Source organism: Homarus americanus, unplaced genomic scaffold (assembly GCF_018991925.1).
Source record: "Homarus americanus isolate GMGI-L3 unplaced genomic scaffold, GMGI_Hamer_2.0 scaffold367, whole genome shotgun sequence".
Lineage (NCBI taxonomy): Eukaryota > Metazoa > Arthropoda > Malacostraca > Decapoda > Nephropidae > Homarus > Homarus americanus.
In genome coordinates, this window is record NW_024743709.1 from 714,955 (window position 1) to 740,718 (window position 25,764).

The 25,764-nt window shown below is 44.8% G+C and overlaps 1 long non-coding RNA gene across 1 annotated transcript in view; it reads right to left on the reverse strand.

The window, feature by feature from the left end:
- Positions 1 to 287: 287 nt before the first annotated feature.
- Positions 288 to 25,764, reverse strand: part of LOC121877488 — a 29,435-nt gene continuing 3,958 nt past the window's right edge. The window contains exons 2-4 of the long non-coding RNA XR_006091006.1: positions 8,259 to 8,343; positions 1,424 to 1,521; positions 288 to 361 (exon numbers count right to left, since the gene is read on the reverse strand). This is a non-coding gene — a long non-coding RNA (uncharacterized LOC121877488). The remainder of the gene's footprint in view (positions 362 to 1,423; positions 1,522 to 8,258; positions 8,344 to 25,764) is intronic.

The following is a 25,764-nucleotide window of genomic DNA, read 5'->3' on the forward strand; positions in this document are numbered from 1 at the left end:
GGTGGTGGAGGGATGCATGACAGGTGGTGGAGGAGGAGGTGCGTGACAGGTGGTGGAGGAGGGATGCATGACAGGTGGTGGAGGAGGAGGTGCGTGACAGGTGGTGGAGGAGGTGCATGACAGGTGGTGAAGGAGGTGCATGACAGGTGGTGGAGGAGGTGGTGCATGACAGTTGGTGTAGGTGCATGACAGGCGGTGTAGGTGCATGACAGGTGGTGGAGGTAGGGCATGACAGGTGGTGTAGGTGCATGACAGGTGATTAATGAGAGACAATACTCACGGTCGGGGGGGTAGGGCAGGTAGGAGGAGGTGCTGAGGAGGTCCGGGAGGTGAGGCACAGTGAAGTTGGCGAGGCCGTGCCCTGGGAGAGACACATACACACACATACATACACACACACACACACACACACACACGCACACACACACACAATAAAAATAAATAACAAATAAGTCAACACAAAAAAATAAATAAATTAGGAAATCAAATAAACTGGACAGGTGAGGAAAACATTCAAGGTGAAATAATTGTAAATAAATTTTAAACAAACTATATTAAAAAAAACTGTAAATAAACAGATTAATGAAACATAATATAATAAGACATTAGTGAATAAAAATAAAAACTAAGTAAAACAAATTAAAGTGTTGGCGAGTTAGGTGTTGGACAGTCAAGTGTTGGTGAAGAGTCAACCTAACCTAACCAACCCTTACCTATCCTAACACATTACTCCAGCTGTTGTGTGTGTCTGTGTTAGCCAAGGAATTACAAGAGATAACTGCCCGCGGACACCCTATTGTTGTGTTGGTACAGCTTATAGGACTAGCAGGCCCCAGCATGAGAGGGGGGACTAGCAGCCTCCAGCATGAGAGGGAGAGACCATCATCCCCCAGCATGAAAGGGAGGAACCACCAGCCCCGAGCATGAGAGGGAGGGACCATCATCCCCCAGCATGAAAGGAGGGACCATCAGCCCCTGAGCATGAGAGGGAGGGACAACCAGCCCCCAGCATGAGAGGGAGGGACCATCATCCCCCAGCATGAAAGGGAGGGACCATCAGCCCCCAACATGAGAGGGAGGGACAACCAGCTCCCCAGCATGAGGAGGGACTACCAGCCCCAGCATGAGAGGGAGGACCACCAGCCCCAGATGAGAGGGAGAGACCACCAGCCCCCAGCATGAGAGGGAGGGACAACCAGCCCCCAGCATGAGGGAGGGACCAGTACCAGCCCCCAGCATGAGGGAGGGACCATCAGCCCCAGCATGAGGGAGAGGGACCACCAGCCCTGAGCATGAGGAGTGGAGGGACCACCAGCCCCAGCATGAGAGGGAGGGACCACCAGCCCCCAGCATGAGAGGGAGGACCACCAGCCCCCAGCATGAGGGAGGACCACCAGTTTCAGCATGACAGGAAGGTACTCACGTGTATCATATCTCTCGGCACCGCCAGGCCACACATTAACATCATAGTCCTTCAGTTTCTGCTCCAGGAAGCGTCGTTGGGCGTTCCCTTCAGCCATCCTGCAGGGTAAGACACAGAAGAATAAATCTTAATCTTAATTTATACCTTTTCTTCCTAAATTGTCTTTGTCTGGTGTAATTAATGAGAGAAAGTGTTTATTTGCCTGTGTTGAAGTGTTGTGGTAACTTGCTGAACACACACACACACACACACACACACACACACACACACACACACACGTCCGAACTACGCACTATACAGCTAACTCCTTTGGTGCACCACACTACAATTTACCACTCATGTGACCCAGGCTGTGATCCGCTCCAAATTGCTCAGTTCTGTGGAAAATTCTCCTCGCAAATGTAATATTAGGGAGGAGGAAGAGGAGGAGGAAGAGGAGGAGGAGGAGGAGGAGGAGGAGGAGGAGGAACGAAGTGGAGAAGGAAGGCGGAGAGGAGAAGGAGGAAGACGAGACGACGAATAAAGAGGAAGAGGAAGGCGAGGAGGAGGTGGAGGATTTGGAGGAACAGGTCGACGGCAAAAAGGAGGAAGAGGAAGAAGAAGAAGAAGAAGATGACCCATTTACCCCAGAATTGTTGACTCATATAAATATTCTGATGCCAATGCTTCATATTCAACCAATTTTATTTTATGTTTCCATGAATTACTGTCAGTGTGTGTGTGTGTGTGTGTGTGTGTGTGTGTGTGTGTGTGCCTCTGTGCGACTAACCTGTCATTATTCCATCAATAAATTCCTTTTAGTTACTCATGCATCAATATTTCTTCCACTTATTCCCAGTTACAGTTCAATCACTTCCGGGTGTTATGAACGGTTCTGAATAACATCAATAACGGGTAATGTTCTTCAGTGTTGTAGTTGTTCTTTATGTTATTTTTTTGTTATTTTTCGGATTAAAATCACATTATAGGGTTATTTAAAGCTCATGGCCTGCAATAACCTAACCTAACCATAATCTAACAAACCCTAACCTAACCAAACTATAATCAAACCCTACCCATAACCAAACTCTAACCAAACCAAAACCAACAAACAAACAAATTAACACAATAAACAATAAATAATTCTAAGTAAAAAAAAATCGGTTTTATATTCAACTTATTTCCATCACTTAACAACAACAACAACAACTGCACAAAAACAACAACAACAACAACAACAAAACAGTATCTGTGAGTGTGTAAAACAAACCATCACTGTGTTTTAAAGACTTAATGGAGGCGATTATCACGACAACACCTGACAAGTTTATTTCCTGAATGATTAACGAACCAGCACACCTGTTACCAAAAGAGAGAGAGAGAGAGAGAGAGAGAGAGAGAGAGAGAGAGAGAGAGAGAGAGAGAGAGAGAGAGAGAGAGAGAGAGAGAGAGAGAGAGAGAGAGAGAGAGAGAGAGAGAGAGAGAGAGAGAGAGGAGGGAAGGGAGTGACCTGGAGAAGGAGGGAGGCAGAGGAAGGAAGGAGGAGGCAGGCTGAAGCAGGTTGGGTAGTGAAGCCCTGGCAGGAGACTCAGGTCTTCCCCCGACAGGAGCTTCAGACCACCACCGAATTCACTCACTTCCCCTGAGAGCGAGGGTCATTCCCGGGGTATGAGGGGGGGGGGAGGGGGAGAAGGGAGAGGGAGAGGGAAGAAGGGGAGGAATGAGGGAGGGACGAAGGTAATAAGAGCAAATTGAAGGAAAGAAGAGGAAGGAAAGGGGGAGGAAGAAGAAGAAAGGTTCCACATTTACTAAGATTATAAACTTGTATTTTCTGCTCTAACACAAGCTAAGAGGGGCGCTTCGTGTTAGGGTCGAGTCTCAGGGAGTTATGACGCCATTTTGGACTTTACTCTCTTTAACCGGGGTTGAATCTATGCCTGATACCAGAAATAGTTGCAGCACGCCACCAAGCCACATCACTACACCACATCATAAGGCCACATCATCAAGCCACACCACACCACTCAAGTATTTTGCTCTAAGGTAAACAAACAGATTAAGTGTTAAAGAATTAAAAATCCTCATCACCACCAGTTATATGTAGATTACCCACCCCTGCCCACCTCAGCCCACCCCCGCTCACCCCTGCCCACCTCCACCCAGCCCTGTCCATCTCGCCCACCTACTCCCACTCCACCCACCCATGCCCACCTCAGCCCACCCCTGCCCACCTACGTCCATCCTCGCCCACCCTTCTTCGTCACTCAAAACTTAACATAAATAACTCTCATTATAAGTCGTTTGTAAGTATGTTTTAGTGCTTATACAACGTTGACTAAGACAAGTTGGTACACTCTGCCAACCTCTACACCCCCTGCCAACTTGTGCATGTTTTGGTGGTGGCAGGGAGTCGTCCAGCCCTCAGTGGTGGTGGCAGTCCAGCCCTCATACCTGACACCCTCAATGGTCATCAACACGAGTAGAATGACCAGCAATAAAGAGTCAAGCACCACCACCAAGAGTCAAGCACCACCACCACTCACCACCACCACCACCACACAACAGTCTGCACCACCATCACCACTCACCACCACACAACAGTCTGCACCACCATCACCACTCACCACCACACAACATGCCTGCACCACCACCACACAACAGTCTGCACCACCATCACCACTCACCACCACACAACAGTCTGCACCACCATCACCACTCACCACCACACAACAGTCATTCTACTCTACACGTTAATGTGTTTAGTGCCATTTTACTGCACGAAATAAGATTAGAACAATATTTTTTCATGATGTTTAACAGATTTATTATTATTATTATTATTATTATTAATATTTTTATTATTATTATTATTATTATTATTATTATTATTATTGTTGTTGTTGTTGTTGTTGTTATTATTATCATTATTATTATTGTTGTTGTTGTTACACGCGACACTCGAGTACTCCAGGAAATAAATTAAAAAAGACAACATCAGCGATTAGTGATTCTGCTGGTGGTGCATCGTCAGGCAGCTCTCCCTCCCTCTTTCCTTCCTCCTTCCGTCCCTCCCTCCTTCGTTCCCCCCTCCGTCTCTCCCAAGCCCCTTTGGTAGTGACCACGGCGGAAATTTGATGGTCCATCTCTTTCTACAGGTCCAGCCACCACGATACCATCACAAGGGCAGGAGGGGCAGGATGGGGCAAGAGGGGCAGGCTGGAGGAGGGGCAGGCTAGGGCAAGAGGGGCAGGCTAGGGCAAGAGGGGCAGGCTGGAGGAGGGGCAGGCTGGGGCAAGGGGGGGGTCAGGCTGGTTGGGGGGGTGAAGGCTGGTGCTGGAGGGAAAACCATTGTGATTATCCTCCGACACACACACACAAAACGTACATCTTATCATTTAAAAAAAGCCAATTAAACCACACACACACACACACATATTATATATATATATATATATATATATATATATATATATATATATATATATATATATATATATATATATATATATATATATATATATATATATATATATATATATATATCCTTAACGCGACCCTTACCGACTCCACGAGAACCACAATGTAACCCGGCTTTATATATCCTACTTAAATAGTTACCACAACTCGTAGAAAAATTTTAATAAACACAAATGCCAAAAGAATAAATAGAAATACACACAATTACCATAAATACATAAAAATAAAAATAAAAATACAGATAATTACTACACTTCCAAACACACAGACACAACGAACATATTCAAATTCACTTGTAAAATTATATAACGATCTAGATCATATATTTCAACAATACATCATTATTCTACCGTAAATTATATCTTCCTGTAGATTATATATTATGATTTCTTATATATCATGCACTATAAAATAATTCAGTTCTATATAATAACAATTCTAATATAATTCTAAGCTACATTTTGTCTCTTAGATATATATTCTCAGTCGACGTGATATATATCCATTGTTGCCATAATACAAGAATATACACGTAAGAGTTAAATGAATAAGCCACTATGACAATTGTTTTAAGATTAGTTTAAGGAAATATGTTGGTATTATTTTGTTTTATATTGGATTATTTAACATTTATGAGAGAGAGAGAGAGAGGCAAGCAAGCACACACACACACACACACACACACACACACAGATGAACGAGTCCCCAACGCTTGTTACACTTTAAGATGAACCAGACACGCCCCTATCCTCGCCACAGACACGCCCCTTATCCTCGACACAGACACGCCCTATCCTCACAGACACGCCCTTATCCTCGCCACAGACACGCCCTTATCCTCGCCACAGATACGCCCTATCCTGCCACAGACACACCCTTATACTGCCACACACACACCCTTTACACTCGCCACAGACACGCCCTTATCCTCACCAGACACGCCCTTATCCTCACCACAGACACGCCCTCATCCCTCACCACAGACACGCCCTCATCCTCACCACAGACACGCCCCATCCCCTCACCACAGACACGCCCTTATCCTCACCACAGACACGTCCTTATCCTCACCACAGACACACCTCCCTTATCCCTCACCACAGACACGCCCCTCTTATCCTCATCACAGACACACCCCTATCCTCACCACAGACTCATCCTCGCCCTCTACCACCTTCACCGTCGACTTCACACAGTGCGTCACCATCGCTTTGTGTGGTGTCTGTAGGAGCCCCCCCACCCCCTCCCTCTCTCAGGTGACCAGAGGATAAACACCATTGTTGACGTCACAAGCATCTTACCTGTTCGCCTTAAATCAATTACTGTAACATGAAAGTTGGTGAGTTAAGAGTCCCTTTTGTGCCTGGCCAAGCAGTGTGTGTGTGTGTGTTACTATGTATGTCTGTCTATATATATACGTATGTCTGTCTGTCTGTCTGTCTGTCTGTATGCATGTATGTGTCTGTCGATCTGTCTATACGTGCATATTCAAAATAAACAAATCTATTTATCATACTGTCAATTCTTCACGCTCTCTTCCACACCTCTCCACCATCCCCCCCTCACCCTCTCTTCATTACACTCTCCTCCCTCCACACCTCTCCATCATTCTCTCCCTCTCCCCTCCTTTATCACCAGTGTATAAAAACCACTTATTTCCACCTCCTTTGTCTTAAATTAACACTTCATTATTCTCTCGAGTCATATTTAAGAGATAATATCCTTCTCTCTCTCTCTCTCTCTCTCTCTCTCTCTCTCTCTCTCTCTCCTCTCTCATCATTTTATACTTCATCAGGTTCTTACGTCTCTCCCTCGTGGCCGCTGCTTCTAATAGGGTAATACACAAGACAGTGGACGTATTACATATACTTAAACGCCAAGTAGAGTTGCAGCTTCCGTTATTACATTCACTTTTCATCATTTTTATACATTTATACACATTGTTTCCTTCCTCTTATACATTTATACATATTTTTCATTCATATATATTCACTTTTCATCCTCTTACACATTTTCCTTTCCCTTTAACGTCTGGTAAACTCCCTTCCTTCCCCTTCCCCTTTCCCTCTCCTCTCCCTCCCCTCCCACGCATGAGACTCCTCCATCCACAGAACCCGTCTCTCCGTCCGCCTTATATCGCACTGCAGTAAATGTAACGTAATGCGGTTTTATGAAGGTATTTGATGGAGTTACTAAAGACATTTTGAAAAAGAATAAAGATTAAAAGATCTATCTGTAGGTTGGGTTGGGTTGGGTTGGGTTGGGTTGGGTTGGGTTGGGTTGGGTTGGGTTGGAGTTTGGGTTAGAGCTGGGCTGGGTTGAGCTGCAGGTTGGGCTGGGCTGGGCTGGAGCTGGGCTGGGTTGGAGCTGGAGTTGGGTTGGGTTGGGTTGGGTTGACTGGGTTGGAGTTGGGTTGGGTTGGGTTGAGCTGGGTTGGGTTGGGTTGGGCTGGGTTGAGCTGGGTTGGGCTGGGTTAGGCTGGGTTGGGTTGGGTTTGGGCCTGGGTTGGGCCTGGGTTGGGCTGGGTTGGGTTGGGCTGGAGTTGGGTTGGGCTGGGTTGGGTTGGGCTGGGCTGGGCTGGGCTGGGCTGGGCTGGGGCTGGAGCTGGGGCTGGGCTGGAGGCTGGGCTGGAGCTGGAGCTAGGGCCTGGGCTGGGCTGGGCTGGGGCTTTCTCGGGTTGGGCTGGGCTGGGTTGGGTTGGGCTGGGCTGGGTTGGGTTGGGTTATGGTTTATGAGAGATTGCGAAGGAATAACAATCTATCTGTAGGTGATAAATCTATTAACTGTGTGTGTTCCTCTCTCGGTAATAGTAAATAAAGAGGAATAGTAAACAGACACAATATCTGAATGGAAAGATGACGATGAGTGGAGTACCTCAAGGACCAGTCATTGAGCCTCTGCTATTTGTATTGCTTACGAATGATCAACTCGATACAATAAAAAAAAGGTGAAATATTCTTATACGGAGATGACAACAAGGTACAGAAACACTCTCCATAATAAGTATCTTTACGATTATGTGTGAGATAATATGACACAATGGACGAAGAATTTTGACGACCCTACCGAGACAAAAGGAGTCACAGTGTTCATTTTGACATTCATCGACCCCCGTAGATACTTTTGGAGGCGAGCAGGCCACACAGGTAGGCCACTGTTTGAGGGAGGGAAGGAGGACCACTAAATTCAGGTGAGGCAGGCCACTAGGTTCAGGTAAGGCAGGCCACTAGGTTCGGGTGAGGCAGGCCACTAGGTTCAGGTAAGGCAGGCCACTAGGTTCAGGTAAGGCAGGCCACTAGGTTCAGGTGAGGCAGGCCACTAGGTTCAGGTAAGGCAGGCCACTAGGTTCAGGTAAGGCAGGCCACAAGTAGGTACTCACCCAGGTAGGTCGAGGACATAGAGCACCAGGCAGGCCACCACAGTGAAGCCTGCGGGGCCACCATGCCACCACACCATCGCTCCACCTGTAACACAACACACCTTAGTTACACCGAGGGAGAAGAGTGATGATAATAATAATAATAATGATAATAATAAATAGTAATAATAATGTAATACAAATAATAATAATAATAATAATAATAATATCACACATTGATTAGGCAGTAATTACTTCACACTACTGATACTAAAAGAAACATGATTTAGCACCTGAATAACAAAGGGGGGGAGGGAAGGGGGTTAATTTGCCGCAATTTGCCGCAGTAAAATCAGGATTACCAGAACTTTTTTTTGTGGGAGAGGGAGGGAAAAGCACTCTTCGGATTAGCGGATTTTAAGACATACTGGAAATAATAATACTCATATTTAGCAGAACACTTTAAACCCGTCTATTGTGTCTCAGATTAAAACTACACAACAAAGGCTTCAACAATGGTCAAAAATAACTCCCCAGGTCACAAAACTTCCGTCGCCATCACAACAAACAGACCAGAGAAGGAAATGGTCGACCCTCACTGTGTGTGTTGACCAATAATAAAATAACAGCTGGATTGTAAACTGGCATCGATAATATACTTGTTGAACCAATTTTTACCTTGTATGGCGGAGATTTTGCTGAATAATGTCTATCTACCTATCTATCTATCTATCTATCTATCCATCTATCCATCCATCCACCTCCCCTCGAGAGTATGGACTCCACCAAGCTCCTCGGCGTGAGTATAAGAAACAAACTGTAGTGGAAAGTACACATCAACACAAACGCAAAATCTTCCTGTTATCGTCTTCACCTCCTCCGTCGTCTCAAGTCCCTCGAGTTCCTGCGTCTGAGCTCTTGAGTGCTACACAAAGAGGAGTCCTAGAGTGCAAAAGTGTGCAAGATTATTCTCTACCTCTCTCCTACACCACATATGAAAAGGTGTTCAACTGGCCCTCTCAACTCTGTCTGTCAGTTCACACTATCCTCGCCACCGGCTCCTTCTACAGCCTGAGATCCCTCGTCTGCTAATTGCTGCTACTTGACATCATCACAGCATCCAGCCCATACGACCATGCTATAACAACAGACAACCCCATTCCATCCAATGTAAAAGTTCATCAACAACTCGTAGATAATTTGTGTGTTCAATCCTTCACACTCTCACCTTTGAGCTGTAACTGTGCAGAGATCCCATGTTATAAAACCATTTCTCTCACTCTCCCTTATTGTATATTATATCTGTTATTATTTAATTTGTAATACTTTTAGCTTATGGCCTTTGTATTTGTTAATAAACCGTGAAGTATTATTATTATGACTACAAACACAATCCTCCCCCAAGCGCGCGCGCGCACGCACACACACACACACACACCAAGATTAATATAAAACGTACACAAGAGGTTAATATCATAACCACGATAATAACACAATTTAAGTGACCATTAATTACTGTGTCTGACAAACCCTGCTTCCACCACACACCACAGTGGCCACCTGAGAGAGAGAGAGAGAGAGAGAGAGAGAGAGAGAGATTAAAGGACAAAGACTTGCACGACAATAACCAACCTTCTGAAGACAGCAGCCAAAGAAAGTATATGTATGTGTGTGTGTGTGTGCGCGTGTGGGCGTGGCAGCATCGACTACTCCACGCACCAGACTAAGCCACGCCTCGCTCCGCCCCCGTAAAGAGAGGGTATGCTGGGGTATGCTGCTGCAGGTACAAGCCAGCAGCTGAGGATATACCGCATATATGAGCTGAGGATGCAGCTGAGAGTATTGATCAGAGAGAGTGAGCTGCGGCAGCCCAGCCCAGCGCCCGGCCTCCAGCAGCCATCCTACCAGGGGATTTAAAACTCCTATCCCGCCTCTTAATCCTGATAGCTGGCTGGCAAGTATATCCTGGTGGCATCTCTTGCTGCTCCTGACAGATACGATCAAATTCCGGATAGGTGAGATTAGATGATGTCAGCTGGAAACACGTCCTGACAGTTGGTATTATAGGTTGACAAATAACAGCTGATCCAGAGAGCTGACAGAGGGCCCTGACCCTCCACAACCGGATACCCTAATTTATCCGGACACTCATTTAACCGGACACTCATATTTAACCGGACACTCATATTCAACCGGACACCATCATTTAACCGGAAGTCAACATTTAACCAGAATACCTTCATTAAACTGTACACCCTTGTTTAACTGGATACCGACATCTAACCGGACACCATCATTTAGCCTTAGATCCTCATTTAACCGGACAACATCGCTAACGAACACAGCAAAACAAGTCACTATTGCTGATGAAGTCCACAAGGAATAATATAAATGAATAGTTACACCCTTGTGTTGTCATCCTCCTCAAAAGGTTTAAGCCATCACCCTCAAAGGTTTAAATCGTCATTATAAAAGAATTAAACCATCACCCTCAAAGGCTAAAACCATTGTCCTCAAAGGGTTAAATCATAGTCATCAAAGGATTAAACCAATATCCTCAAAAGGGTTAAACCATCATTTTACAGATTTAAACCATCATCCTCAAAAGGGGTTAAACCAAGACCCTCCAGAGCTACGAGAGGCCAGGGCCACGGCGTGTGTTAGCAAGGCACAGTGCCAGACGTGCCACCTACCCAGCCAATGATCGATCAAGATTATCAACCTCAGTGTCTAGACCAATCACAGCTCCCAACACACAGGTGAGAGGGAGACCTGCCACTCATTAGGGGACACCTGGGTGAACGGGTTACCTGAAGATTATCATTCCACCTACAGCTATTTCACCTGATGATTGAATACCTTAATGATATATGGGGCGAGGTGAGGATAGGTGAGGTTATTTACAGCCTCTACTTATTTCACACACACACACACACACACACACACACACACACACACACACACACACTACATGATAAACGCCGATGGTTCCAGGAAGTTTGGAAGTGATGTTGTCTATATAATGGCGTGATGGTGTAGGAGGTGATAGTGGTGGTGGTAATGGTGTTAGGTGGAGGATGTGTGTGTGTGTGTGTGTGTGTGTGTGTGTGTGTGTGTGTGTGTGTGTGTGTGTGTGTGTGTGTGTGTGTGTGTGTGTGTGTGTGTTGCAGACAGACAGACGACACAGACAGACCGACATACAGACGACACACAGACAGAAAGACACACACACAGACAGACACACACACAGACAGACAGAGAGCCAGACACAGAGAAGGTGATATAACAAACAAAGGTCTACCTAGATACATTAATTACAAGTTGAATACAAAAATAATTAAATTTCTGAACCTCAAGATAAAACTCTTAACGTTGTGGGGCCAAGATTCGGATACTGAGAAGTTTCTAATTTTCCTCTTAACTGAATTTTCCTCGAAACAGAATTTTCCTCTTAACCGAATTTCCTAGTAATCAAAATGGCGTCAAAATTATGGTAAGACTCCACAGTACTTGATATTTATAAAAGTTCGTACATTAAATTTTCCCATTCAATGAAAACACAAAGTCTTTCCTCGGAGGTGTGTGTGTGTGTGTGTGTGTGTGTGTGTGTGTGTGTGTGTGTGTGTGTTTCTTGGTTAGGTTAGGTTAAGTGAGAATTATGCCGAGTATTCAGTGTTTCAAATTAGCTGCTGCACCGTGAAGCTCTCATAAATCTCACGGGTGAGCTATTCTAGGCGCCAAGAATGTTGGTAGTGGTGGTGGTAGCTGAGATAGTTGTAGTTGTGGTAGTTGGTATATGTAGGTAAGTGGGGTAACGACCTAGGGTGTATATTTAATATGTGTGTGTGTCTCTCTCTCTCTCTCTCTCTCTCTCTCTCTCTCTCTCTCTCTCTCTCTCTCTCTCCAAACTGACGCATCAAAAGTGAAATATTTGGGCCGCTACTGACACCTAATTGCCTACAGATGAACCGTGATTAAGTGGATAAATTTTGGTTATACGACTGAAATTAGATAAACACACACACACACACACACACATGTATGTCAAGATAAGACACAGTACAACTTCCTCCTCTGACAAAAACTCTTGGCAAATGAGTATTGTATTCCTCGGGGTTGAGAGGTAGAGAGAGTCGTACACAAGTGGGTCGTAAACTGGGGTCGTACACAAGTGGGTCGTAAACTGGGGTCGTACACAAGGGGTCGTACACAGGAAATCAGGAAGTCGTACACAAGTGGGTCGTAAAGTGAGGTCGTACACAAGGGGTCGTACACAGGAAGTCGTACACATGTTGGTCGTAAACTGGGTCGTACACATGAAATCGTACACAGGGGGTCGTAGACTGGATTTGTACACAGGGAGACCGGAGGGGAAACATGGGGTGGTAGAGGAAGACAAAGTAATTTAAAACAAGATAAATAAAGGGAATGAAGGGGAAGGGAGGGAGGGAGTGTGTGTGTGGCAGGGGGAGACAGGAGTCGAAGGGTGCAGGCGCCGACACACTCCTTACCTCTGTGGAAAAAGACGACTTATAACCTTCCCTTACTTTTTCCTGTAGTCGGTGAAGCGGAGGAGGGAAGGGGGTGGGTTGGGGAGGGAAGGGGGTGGGTTGGGGAGGGGAGGGGAGGAGCGGGGTGGGGAGGGGTGGGGAGAGGTGAGGCGGGGCGGGGCAGTGCGGTGGGGGATTCCTGGTGCCTCCCTCTCAACACTATATTCTGTGTTCAGTTTTTCGCGCTGTTTTTGCCACCACAATGAGTAATAGCTTTGCCTCACTCACTTACTCACGCACTCACTCACAACTTCTCGCCTGTGTCGTGTTTGTGTGTACACCTGCGTCAGTTATGAACGCAAATCCCGATTCCTTTGTTTCCTTTGGCCTGACAGCATTCTCATGTACAGGTGTGTCAGTTACCCTTTAACTATGAATGCTGATTAACTGACTGACTGACAGGTAGATTGACTGACTGACACCCACCCACACCACTAACACACAACCTCTCCTGTTCCCCATTTACGCCGCCAAGGACGTTATTACCGCAATCACTCAATCCTCTCTGTCTGTCTGTCTCTCTGTCTGTCTGTCTCTCTGTCTGTCTGTCTGTCTGTCTGTCTGCCTCTCTGTCTGTCTGTCTGTCTCTCTCTCTGACAAACACACACAGGTACGCTTGCCAAGGGTGATAACGGGAAGTGTCAGGTAATCTCGTAGGTTAATTAAAAGGAGCTCCTGTAAAACACATTGGCGTTGTTGAGGGGTAGAAAAAAAGGTGTTTATTATGGCGCTGATGGAAGAGGTAAGGGTCGGGGTGGTGATTCCTTACCTGTCCACCTAATTAAATTTATCTGAAAGTATTACAGGTAACACGTGTGTCCTGTGTCTCTCTCTCACACACACACACACACACACACACACACACACACACACACATCACCATCCTAGACGTGTAATTTCCTGCCTCATATATCTATTCATTCTTCCTATAAATTTAGTATCTACGCTTTTATTAACATTTTATTTCTTTATTATTAGTAGTAGTAAAAGGAAGAGGAATGGTAGTAGTAGTAGTAGTGTTATGAAGCCTACAGATGACAATAACAGATACAGGCGTTACATCTCACCCAGCATATACTGTACATGTATTAATTATAACTCAAATGTAATTGTTTTTCAAATGTATTATGTATGTACATTTTTGCTAAATTAATAATGGAATAATTTAATTAATATTATAGTTATTAACGTTACCCTGCCAACAATTGCGTGACAGGGTGTTGCTTTTGGCCCAGTCTCTGTGTGTCTGTTTGTCCAAAAAAAATCTCATGAATAAGTTTCCAGATTGTCACCAAACTTGGCAGATTTTATCAATATGAGAGAAGGTCGCCCTGATGAACTTTTGGTGAAAATCTCGCCAAATTTGACCAAGAGTTGTTATGATAATAAAATTTTACGGCAGTTATAGAAAGCAAAGGAGGTTTCCGTGTTAAAGAAAACGACATGAGACAGGCTCCAGCGGTAACTATATTAATTTACAGTAATAACCTCACTAGTTCCATATTTATCCTGTCTCGCGGGCACAGTCTGTATCGTCTAGGATGATGATTAATTATTATTATTATTTTTTTATTATTATTATTTCCAGTCACGAATCTTCACTACATTACAGTATCCCGCCACTTTACACCAGGTACGATTCACGGTCACGCGTATCGTTAAGTTTTTTCTACTGATAACAAAATGGTACTTCCTTTCCTGCAATGCGACAACACCTAACCTAACCTAACCTAGGCTTACTCATACATTAATCACCAGTGTGTTATGTCATGCATCCTCGTCACAAATAACACAAAATTACAGGTAACGACCCCACCTGTCCACTCATTACCATAACAACATTGGCCAGGTTAGTGATTTGTTTATATAATTCCTGCTGGCTGGTCTTTATGACGTGTTTGCTTAGCCCCTTCGTCTATTGACGTCTTGTGCTGGTAAATACTTCACTGGACATCGATTTTATGAAAGATTTTATTTACATGTTGATTTGAGTTGATTTTTATGTTATGTGAGACTGATCCTTACACACACACATATATATATCAATATTCATACTTGTTGTTGATACTGTATTAAGGTGTACTACTGGAGTTGACTATACCCAGTGGCTTTACACACAGTATCACCTACACTGACACGAGCTAATGTAAACAGTTCTTCGCTATATGTCATGTGACGTTGGTGCCTGCTGACGGATTGCTTTCGTTCGTGTTGTTTGTGTTATCATGTTCTGCTGGATCTCGACTGATCCATTCCACCACCTTCGTCTTATATGAAAGGCCACGAAAGCCACTTCTAGTTTACGGACAACAACAACGCTTGCTGACAAAAACATCTCTCGCAAACCCTCGCTGACAAGGTGTAGAAGTAAGATTTTTTGTTTTTTAATTTTCAACAATATTATAGAAAAACGCTCAGTTGGAATGCGACTGTCAATTTGTATCATAAATATAGTTTAGTCATGACACACCAGCTGAACCAGGACACGAACACAACTAATGATCGTATACAAAATTCTCCTCTGTTGCTGACTTTAAGGGTTCTGTTGACACAATAATCATGTGGTCTTAATAAGGTCTGGGTGAGGGCTAAGGGCTCTAGATGTAGGGCTAAGGTCTCTGGGAGCAGGGCTAAGGGCTCTGGGTGATGAGTGTCCTCCTGGCCAGGTGTGCATGCGTGACACTGTGCACACAACTGCGGTCACCCACACCTGTTGCTGGGTGACGCTGCCAACAACACACACACACACACACACACGCGCGCACACACACACGCACACGCACACACACACCAAGAATTCCACCGAGTTCAAACTTTCGGAACTTGTCGATTTACTCACCGACGAAATCTTTATTCTAGGGCAAATACCATAAAGCTCTCCCACAACCTACTTCAACTTTATTCTACTATTCGGGTTAGGTTAGGTTACAATTTGGTTGGGTTAGGTTAGGTTACAATTTGGTTGGGTTAGGTTGGTTTAAGATTGGTTAGTTTAAATTAGTGTTACCGTGATTAATCTTAAGGCAAAATAAGCTGGACGCTATTCTTCATATGATCCACAAGCTGTACACCAAGCCTTCGGTACACAAGAAGGAAGCGGGGTTGACACTGCACTCGATCGCCTTCACTCTCCCAACTGTGTATTTAGGTAACCACTAACAGCTGGGTTGACTAGGGACGCCCCGGGATCGAACCACCGACAACTCCTTACCTCCACCTACATAATGAACGGTGTATGAAGTGTGAGGTAAAGTGAGGTGGGTTGAGGGTAAGGGAGGGATGAGGGTAAGGTAGGGATAAGGAGAGAGTGAGGGAGGGATGAGGGAGAGGGTGGGGGAGGGAGAGGTGAGAGGACTAGACAAAATTTCACCGAAGAAAATCCCATCAAAATCTTTCCCTGGCATCACATCCAGCTGACAGATCCTGGGTGAGGGGTAAGGGAGGGAGGGGTGAGGGTGAGTGAGAGAGGGAGAGAATGAGGGAGGGGATGGGGTGAGTGAGGGAGGGATGAGGTGTGAGTGAGGGAAGGGTAAGGGAGACAGAGAGTGCAGCTGAGTGACGGTAATTTAGCGTGACCAAGATCGATAACAACAGTTTATTTTTCACTGAGCTGTCTGGGGGTAAACCTTAGCGACCAGTGACCACACACACACACACACACACACACACACAGGTAGAGTCTTTTGTTTTCTTTGGTCTGACACGAATGTAAACAAAGAGTCACTACAGGATAACGAATCATTCTCTTTCCTCACTTTCCTCGCCAAAATAATCAACAAGTTGCAACATGGGCACAGTTTAACAGCAGATGAATTCCTAATAGTCTTTTAAGTTCTATTATTTTGGATTCTCCTTTCAGATTAGGGATGTGGTGGTAGTGGTGGTAGTGGTAGTAGTAGTGTTGGTGGTGGTAGTAGTGGTAGTGGTGGTGGTAGTAGTGGTGGTGGTGGTAGTAGTAGTAATGTTGGTAGTATAAGTATTAGTAGTAGTGGTGGTGATGGTGGTAGTTACAGTAGTGGTGGTGATGGTGGTAGTTACACTGGTGATGGTGGTGGCGGTGGTGGAAGAGGTGCCAAGTATGTCACTAACAAGGCAGGCGACGCAAACTTTCCAAGACTTATTGGCATGTGGGCGGTATAGTGTATAGGAGGCCTCACTATAACACTATATTGACGGTATTGTGCATAGGAGGGCTCACTATAACACTATATTGACGGTATTGTGCATAGGAGGGCTCACTATAACACTATATCAAAAGAATAACAGGTGTGCCTATATCCAGGTTTCTTCACCATGTAAACAATGAACCAATGTAAATATGTCAACACTGAAGACTGAAACATAACTTAACTAATCCAGCACCACTCAGCTGTACCCGGTTTTAGTGTTGCATTGTGTCGTAAAAGGAATGAATGATTTTTTTGTATACCGTCCAGAGGTTCGGCTACTGTGTGTGTGTGGGGGGGGGGTCACTCAAAAAGGCCAAACATTATTATCTAGCCACCCGTAAAAGACAGAAATACGCCAGGAACTGAAAATACAGCTAATAGTGTACAGTAAATATGTTTGGCCTTTTGTTTTATTTATTGATCAACATCCAAATTACTTTCAGAGTTAATTAAAAAAAAAGTCTTTCCTTTGTTAGCGAGTGGATGTATAAATGTGTTCACTTTAACCTTTACTTGTCAAAAATTTCTCAAAAAATAAACACGTTTATTTTAGGCAAACATCCAGCCTGTTAAGTTTTAGCACACACACACACACACACACACACACACACACACACACACACACACACACACACACACACACACACCACTATGTAATACAACTTTACAAACACACAAACTCATCCCATCTTAAAGTGTTCAACAAATTATACAGTGACACACTATATGTCTGACACACTTCACGCTTGACGTCACAACAACCGACGTATAACCATAAACCTGACGTCAACACAACACCAGGAGATGTACACAATAAAATACAGAGAAGAGAGTGTAGCGGTGTGTCCCAGAGTGTAGCGGTGTGTCCCCAGAAATAACCAGCAGTGTGACCAGAGTCATGGCGGTGTGTCCCAGAGTGCTCAGCCAGTGTGTGTCCCCAGAGATGTAGCGGTGTGTCCCAGAAGTCATAGCAGTGTGTGTCCCAGAGTGTGGCAGTGTGACCAGAGTGTGTGGTGTGTCCCAGAGTGTGGCAGTGGCTGCCCCAAGTGTGCTTGGTGTCCCAAGTGTGTAGTGTGTCCCAGAGTGTAGCAGTGTGTCCCAAGTGTGGCAGTGTGTCCCAGAAGTGTAGCGGTGTGTCCCAAGTGTAAGCGGTGTGTCCCAAGTGCTGTGGTGTGCCCCAAGTGTAGCGGTGTGACCAGAGTGTAGCAGTGTGTCTAGAGTGTGGTGTGCCCCAAAGTGTGTGGTGTGCCCCAAGAGTGTAGCAGTGTGTCCCAGAGTGTGGTGTGTGTCCCCAGAGTGTGGTGTGCCCCCAAGTGTAGCGGTGTGTCCCAGAGTGTAGCGGTGTGTCCCAGAGTGTAGCGGTGTGTCCCAGAGTGTAGCGGTGTGTCCCAGAGTGTAGCGGTGTGTCCCAGAGTGTAGCGGTGTGTCCCAGAGTGTAGCGGTGTGTCCCAGAGTGTAGCGGTGTGTCCCAGAGTGTAGCGGGTAGGTCCTCCAACTACCCTTACTGTATAAATTAAAAATCAATTTCCCAGACGAAGTTAGATATTAAGTCAACATAAACCAGTCAAATATATGATAGGTATCAGAGGTGGAGTGCCAGGTGTATAATAATTCTTCCCCACAGATAATTACGGAATGAAATATAAGAAATAAATTTACCTGTAACAAATAAATTTACCTGTAGGATTAATTATACCTGTGTTTTCTTCCCGTAAACACATAACACCGCCAGCATCATTGTATTGTTCAGGTATGATAATGTGTTGACAAAGGTATAATGAGTGTGGCTGAGGTGGCACTGAGAGAGGCCCTGGTGCCAACTGGTCCACTCCCAACACCACCACACCCTGGCACCCGTCACCACACTGTCACCACACATTTGCCTCACCACAACAAAGCATTGTCGTCTACCAGAATGATCCACACACACACACACCTCAGTAAAGTTGATGAGGTGAATATTATTTCTCCACTCAGGTAATATTTTCCCTCACCTGCCGTTCACCTGGCGGAAACCCTTCACCCTTAACCACCAGTCTTGTTTGTTCATTAAATGTGTAAATGCCTTATAAACGCCCAGAGAGAGAGGTAGTGTGGATATAGTATACTGTGCACTGTCAGTAGCCTTTGAGTACACCAGTAGGTGAATTAGCTATAGATGGAATAGTGTATCTTGACTTTAATAAAACTAAACCTAACCTATGATGACCTAACCTGACTCAATCTAACCGAACATGACCTTAATTGACCTAACCTAACCCAATAAAGGGGAAGAAGGGGGGGAGGGGGTGGGGGAGAAGGAAAGGGGAGGGAAGGGGGAAGGAGGAAGGAGGAAGGAGGAAGGAAGAAGGAGGAAGGAGGGGCTCATTGGGACAAGGAATATCCACCACTGACACTCAATAAACAAAGCTTTACTGAATCTACCCAAGAATGTATTGTGAATTTTACATGAATACTCGAGCAAACAGTGTGTGTGTGTGTGTGTGTGTGTGTGTGTGTGTGTGTGTGTGTGTAAGGATACGATCATGTCTGAGGGTTGGCTATCACGGCCCCCCCCTCTAATCAACAAGTTTTCGAGGCTGTTGTCTTTAATAATAATCCTTCGAAGTTTTGCATTCTTTCTGGGGAACGACTTTTCATTCATCCATTCATTCATTTATCCATTTATTTATTCATTCATTCGTCCATTCATTCACTTATTTACCCATTCATTCATTCATTTATCCTAGTCTCTGCTTTCCCCTTGTCTCCTGTTATCCTCATTTATATCCATTAACATCTCTACCATTATCCCCCTTAGCCCTGTATATATTTTACCCATTATTATCTCTAGGTTAGGTTAGGTTAGGTTAGGATAGGATAGGATAGGTTAGGTTAGGTTAGGGTAGGATAGGTTAGGTTAGGTTAGGTTAGGATAGGGAAGGGTAGGATAGGTTAGCGTAGGATAAGTTAGGTTAATCTTAGGGTTAATTTGGGACCTCAAAACCAACAGCTTCTCGCCATTCACTTCACCAATGGCCTTAAATATTAATTCAATCATGTCAACTGAGGCACTGCGGCACCCCCCCTGTCTGTCCCTCTTCCTCCCATCTCCTGTCTCTTTCCCACTCCTTCTTCTTCTTTCTTTCCCTCGCCCTCTCTCTCCCCTCATTCTCCCCACACACACACACAACACGCATATCTCTGGTTGCTCTTTGCATGGGGGAGAGGAGATTTATAGACCTGTAAATAATGAAGTTTGCGAACACGATTTCTTGCAGGCGTAGGTGTGTGTGTGTGTGTGTGTGTGTGTGTGTGTGTGAATAAGCATTATACACACCATGGTAACTCAGGTTCAGGGCAGAGGAGAAGGGGAAGGGGGAAGGTGTGTGAAGGGGAGGGGGAGAAGAGGGGGGGTAAGGAGACAGATATAGGATGAGGAAGAGGGGAGACAGGGAAGGGTGACAGGAGAGAGGGGGAGGGGGAAGGGAGAGGGGGTGAAGGAGGAGAGGGGAAGGGGAGGGGGCAGGAGGTAGTGGCACTAGCTTCCACACAGTAAAGACACAGGTACACACTGTTATAGCCAATGGCCTCACATGCAAACGCCTCCACTACTGTGTTTACTGCCACCACATACCACCACCACTACCACCACCACCACAGTACTACCACCACTACTATCACTACCTGTACCACCACCACCTGTACCCACCACCAGCACCATCACTACCCACCATCACACCTGTACCACCACCACCACCATCATCACTACAACCACCATCACTACCTGTACCACCACCACCACCATCACTACCACCACCATCACTACCTGTACCACCACCACCACCATCATCACTACCACCACCATCACTACCTGTACCACCACCACTACCACCACTATCACTACCACCACCACCAGTACCACCACTTCCATCACCACTACCACTACCACCATCCTCACCCCACTACCACCACCTGTGACCATGGATAAGTGTATTTTTTTTATCATTATTATTACTAAAGAGACATCAGGTAGGTGTCAACTGGGTAGTAAAGGTGTTATTTATGTGCCAGATGTGTCACTTGCGAACCAGATACAGGTGTCGTGTGTGCCATATGAGTATTATTTGTATACTAGATAGGTGTTGGGCAGGTATGAAGGCCCGGTTAACGAGAGACAGACAGACAGAGACAGACAGACAGACCATGAAGCTCCTGACAGACAAGACCAAGCCCAGTAAACACAGACTTGGGACATATGCATCGACTAGCTATCTGCTCAAACACGAAGGCTTATATGAACTGGATGACGAGTTATGATCATCTTAGAACCGAGGAAATGTATCTATCTTGAACTTTGAATTGTGGATGAGTAAAGCATCTGTGAATTTAAAGGAATAGGCGATTAAAGACCTTAGTTGTTGATGGGTTAGGTTATTACAACAACAATTGGTATATGTGTCGTTTACTGCATCTAGCTCACAACACACACACGCACGCACGCACGCACACACGCGCGCGACTAAACTCCAGTCTCAAAGTTTAACAGAAAATAAATGTGTGTTGTGTGGCTGAGGAAGGAGACAATCGCTCTCGTATTTCACCTTCAAAGGGAACATCGTAGAGCCTTGAGGGGGAAGGGGGGAAGGCGGAATGGGGAAGGTTGGAATCTGAACACATATTTGGACACCTTTGGTTATTTGTCCGAGCTTGGGAGAAATAAATCAAATAAGGAAATGAGAGAGAGAAAGAGAGAGAGAGAGAGAGAGAGAGAGAGAGAGAGAGAGAGAGAGAGAGAGAGCAATGCCTCCACAGCAACATTTGACCTTTGACATCTACTTTCTGTGACAATGGCCTTAAAAGCAAAGACCCTGATTCTTCTCCACACACACACACACACACACATGCGCGCGCGCGCATACTCCCAGCCTCCACTGTAAATAAACTCATTATGTGATTACCATTATCGCCTTTCAAAACAATAGTTAATGGAATCTTAAGTGTAGGTGATCAATCAAAAGCAACCATGTGTGTGTGTGTGTGTGTGTGTGTGTGTGTGTGTGTGTGTGTGTGTGTGTGTGTGTGTGTGTGTGTGTGTGTGTGTGTGTGTGTGTGTGTGTGTGTGTGTGTGTGTGTGTGTGTGTGTGTGTGTGTGTGTGCGTGTGTGCGTGTGTGTGTGTGTGTGTGTGTGTGTGTGTACAGCATTTACTCAGACACTCAACACAGTAAATGGTCAAACTCAAAAGTATATTATATCTCCTACGTCATTTATTTCTATATTTATCAGTTTATGTTTTACAGAGTGTACACAAACCCTCAACCACCTAACCTAACCTACCCCCCAACCCTAACCTAACCTACCCTCACCTAACCTAACCTAACCTACCCTCACCTAACCTAACCAAACCTACCCTAACCAAATCTACCCTAACCTAACCTAACCAAACCTAACCAAACCTAACGCTACCCTAACCTACCCTAATCCTCGGTACTATAGTTGGGTAAATAAGGGACTAGCGACGATCTTACCGTAAAAGAATAATGTCTCTCGTGTTGTCGTTTTTAAGCCCCCTATAAAAACCATCACTTACGTCTGTTTGGTCGTGTGGGGGCTCATCACATGGTCACTTAACCTAACCTAACCTAACCTATAACAAGTTAAGTGTAAAGATCTCTCCCAAAAAAACGCTCTTGAGTTATTTTGGAGAGAGAGAGAGAGAGAGAGAGAGAGAGAGAGAGAGAGAGACAGGTGAAAAAAAAGACAGACAGACAGACGGAAAACAGGGACCCATAAACAACACCCTGACACGCAAATGTAAGAAGCAAATCAACAAATAAACAAAGAAACAAACAGAATATATCTCGAGAAAGACAAAAAGAACGACAACAAATAATAACAACACCGTCATTATATAGAGGCCAGGTCACACTCTTTTCCTCCTCCCTCCCACACACCGACATGACTTGTGTTTCTGACTGGCTGGCTAGTGAAGGCAACTGACTCCCTCCCTCCGTCCCTCCCTGACCCGCGTCCCTCACCTCGGCGCGGCATCAAGGCTTATGTCTCCTGACTTCACCTCGCAACATCTTTTGTGGTTAATGAGTCACTGACGTTCTGACCATGAGTATAGGTAGAATGTTAATTCTATCCTGTCGTTCTAAAGGGATTTATAATGATAGAGTGAATCATGGCGTCTAAAATGATTCATAACGCTAGAGTGAATCATGGCGTCCACAATGATTCACAACATAGAATAAGATACGATACGACTAGTGAGAGCATCATTAAGCCACACAGGTGTACTAATTGCCTTACTCTTATACATCACAGGTAACTACAGGCAGGTGTATGTGTGACCAGGTAAGACTCTCTCTCCATTACATACCTAAACTTCCTACAATAAGTTATCACAATATTCATACAAGGTCACATAATACAAGAATAACATAACACGGCAATTACACTAGCAATTACCGAAGGCAGTCACGAACAGGTGTGTGACGCCTCAAGGTTGATTAGCTGTGATTAATGTTACCTGAAAGTTCCCCTCCTTACCTGACGGTGTGTGTGTGACCCTGGCCTTACCCACCCACCCACCCACCTACCCACCCTCTCTCTCAACCACACCCACACACACGTATCGCCCCCATCAAGACCAACTCTGCCAAACTATTTAAAAAAGAGCCTCCTCCTCCTCCTCCTCTTAACACACACTACAGGAGGTGACAGTCATCCTTCCCTCCTTGTCTTATCTTAGGTCGTAACTACCCAACCTCCCCCGTTTACATCGTCAATACGTCGTAAGTTATAAAAGTTATATACTCTATATCGTCATTCTTCATAAACGTATACAGTATATATCCGGATTATTCAAAAACGCATCTATAATCGGATTTCCTGTTACAGTCATAGGTAAATTTTCTCTCTCCCTTACACCCCCCCCCCACCTCGACCTGCTGAGGCTTACAGTTGGCACCTAGTTAGGGTAGAGTCTTAGTGCAATTTCCACGTCATCTTGATCGTAAGTATATGACGTTTAGATTAGCAAAGACACACACACACACTATATATCGCCCCCCCCCCGGCCTCCCAATATCCAGTAACTACAGCATTAAAAGCATCTCACTCAGCCACGACTCTCCGCACATACTGAAAGAAACAAACAAAAATATTCTCCTGCAGTCATTGCCTGCTGGAGCACTGCCAGGCACTACCGTAGGTCGTGTCAGTCCTCTCTCTCTCTCTCTCTCTCTCTCGGATACGTTACATAAGACTAAAGTGAGGTCGTCTTATGTATGTATGTATGTATGTATGTATGTATGTATGTATGCAATAATAAAAATAATAAAAATAATAATAATAATAATAATAATAATAATAATAATAATAATAATAATAAGAGTATGCATGCCATTTTGTGTGTGTGTGTGTGTGTGTGTAAAAGACAAGATTTACGGAACAATTAACTAGGCTGGACAGGAGCGCCCCACACACAGCACCAACCCATACACAGTTTACACGTGTATCCCTCAGGTTGTCTGGCGCCGCGGGACATGATTCTAGTCTTATAAACAGTACAGGAACGAGCAGGCTTATATACACACACCCTTAACCACCCTCCTCCTCTTAAACACGACCCTTACCCCTACACAGCAAGAGGAGGCAATTGAGGGTTAACGTGTTGCTGGGTAATTCACACTAAGCCCTTCGTCAGGTGGCTCTCTTTGGCGATGAGAGGACTTAGTGGTAATACTCCCTTGAACCTCACTACATTCTCCTGACGCAGGTTTATGACAATCTGCCACATTTCCAAATCCTCCAAAAAAATGGTAACTTTATTTTTTCCCATAAATAAGAATTCCTATATAGTTACTGTAGTCTCAATACCATATCGACGTCATTTTGGTCGCCATCTTAGCTCAAGAGGTTAAAAAAAAAAGTCACTACAATGAGACAGCCTGTCTGCCATCACTGTACAGGAGCTTCAGACAGACACGTTAGTTTAGTCACTATCATCTTACCGTAACTTAAATGATCCAATTCAGATACGCTTCACACCTCCATTTAGTGAACATATCTTATTAACTTATGAACCTCGGGGAGCATTGCTATATTCTGATCATGAGGTGAGCATAAGCCCATGCTTCCTTACTACAGAACCTATGGAAGGTACCCAGCATTACCCGACGGACTAACACTAAAGGTCGAGAGTGGACAGGAGGACTTCGGCAGATGTGCAAGACGTACTTTGATTTTTTTAACCTTATCTCTACACGCCATCCCACCAAGGTCACAGGTTATCTAGGTAGTGTGTACAAAAGTTCCTCTACACACAGCGCCAATTGATACCCCTCACCTTATCTTTCTATATAATTGGTAAATAAAAGTGCCTATACATTATACACCAAACAAGGAATCCCATGATAAACTTCCACAAGTATCAAGTCCCAAACAGTGCAGACAGTCAGTGACACTCAACACCACACACCGGGGGGCCATCTGCCACCCATCACGTGCTCTTGCTGTCTGTGGGTCATCTCTTACAGTGAGTATAAACATGAACTAAAACCCTCAGTCAAAGTGTGTGTGTGGATAACTCTATTACGCACACACACACACACACACACACACATAATATGACAGGCCAACTCATATATTTTTCTATCTACCTATCTATCATATACACCTTTGAACAATACACACTAATAATTCTATATAAACACGAAATAAATAACCAAACTCACCTTCTCTCAAAATGGCTAAAGTAAACAAACAATCTAACTTCATTTACACAATCATTAACGTCTTCCTTGTGATCACACGAGTAA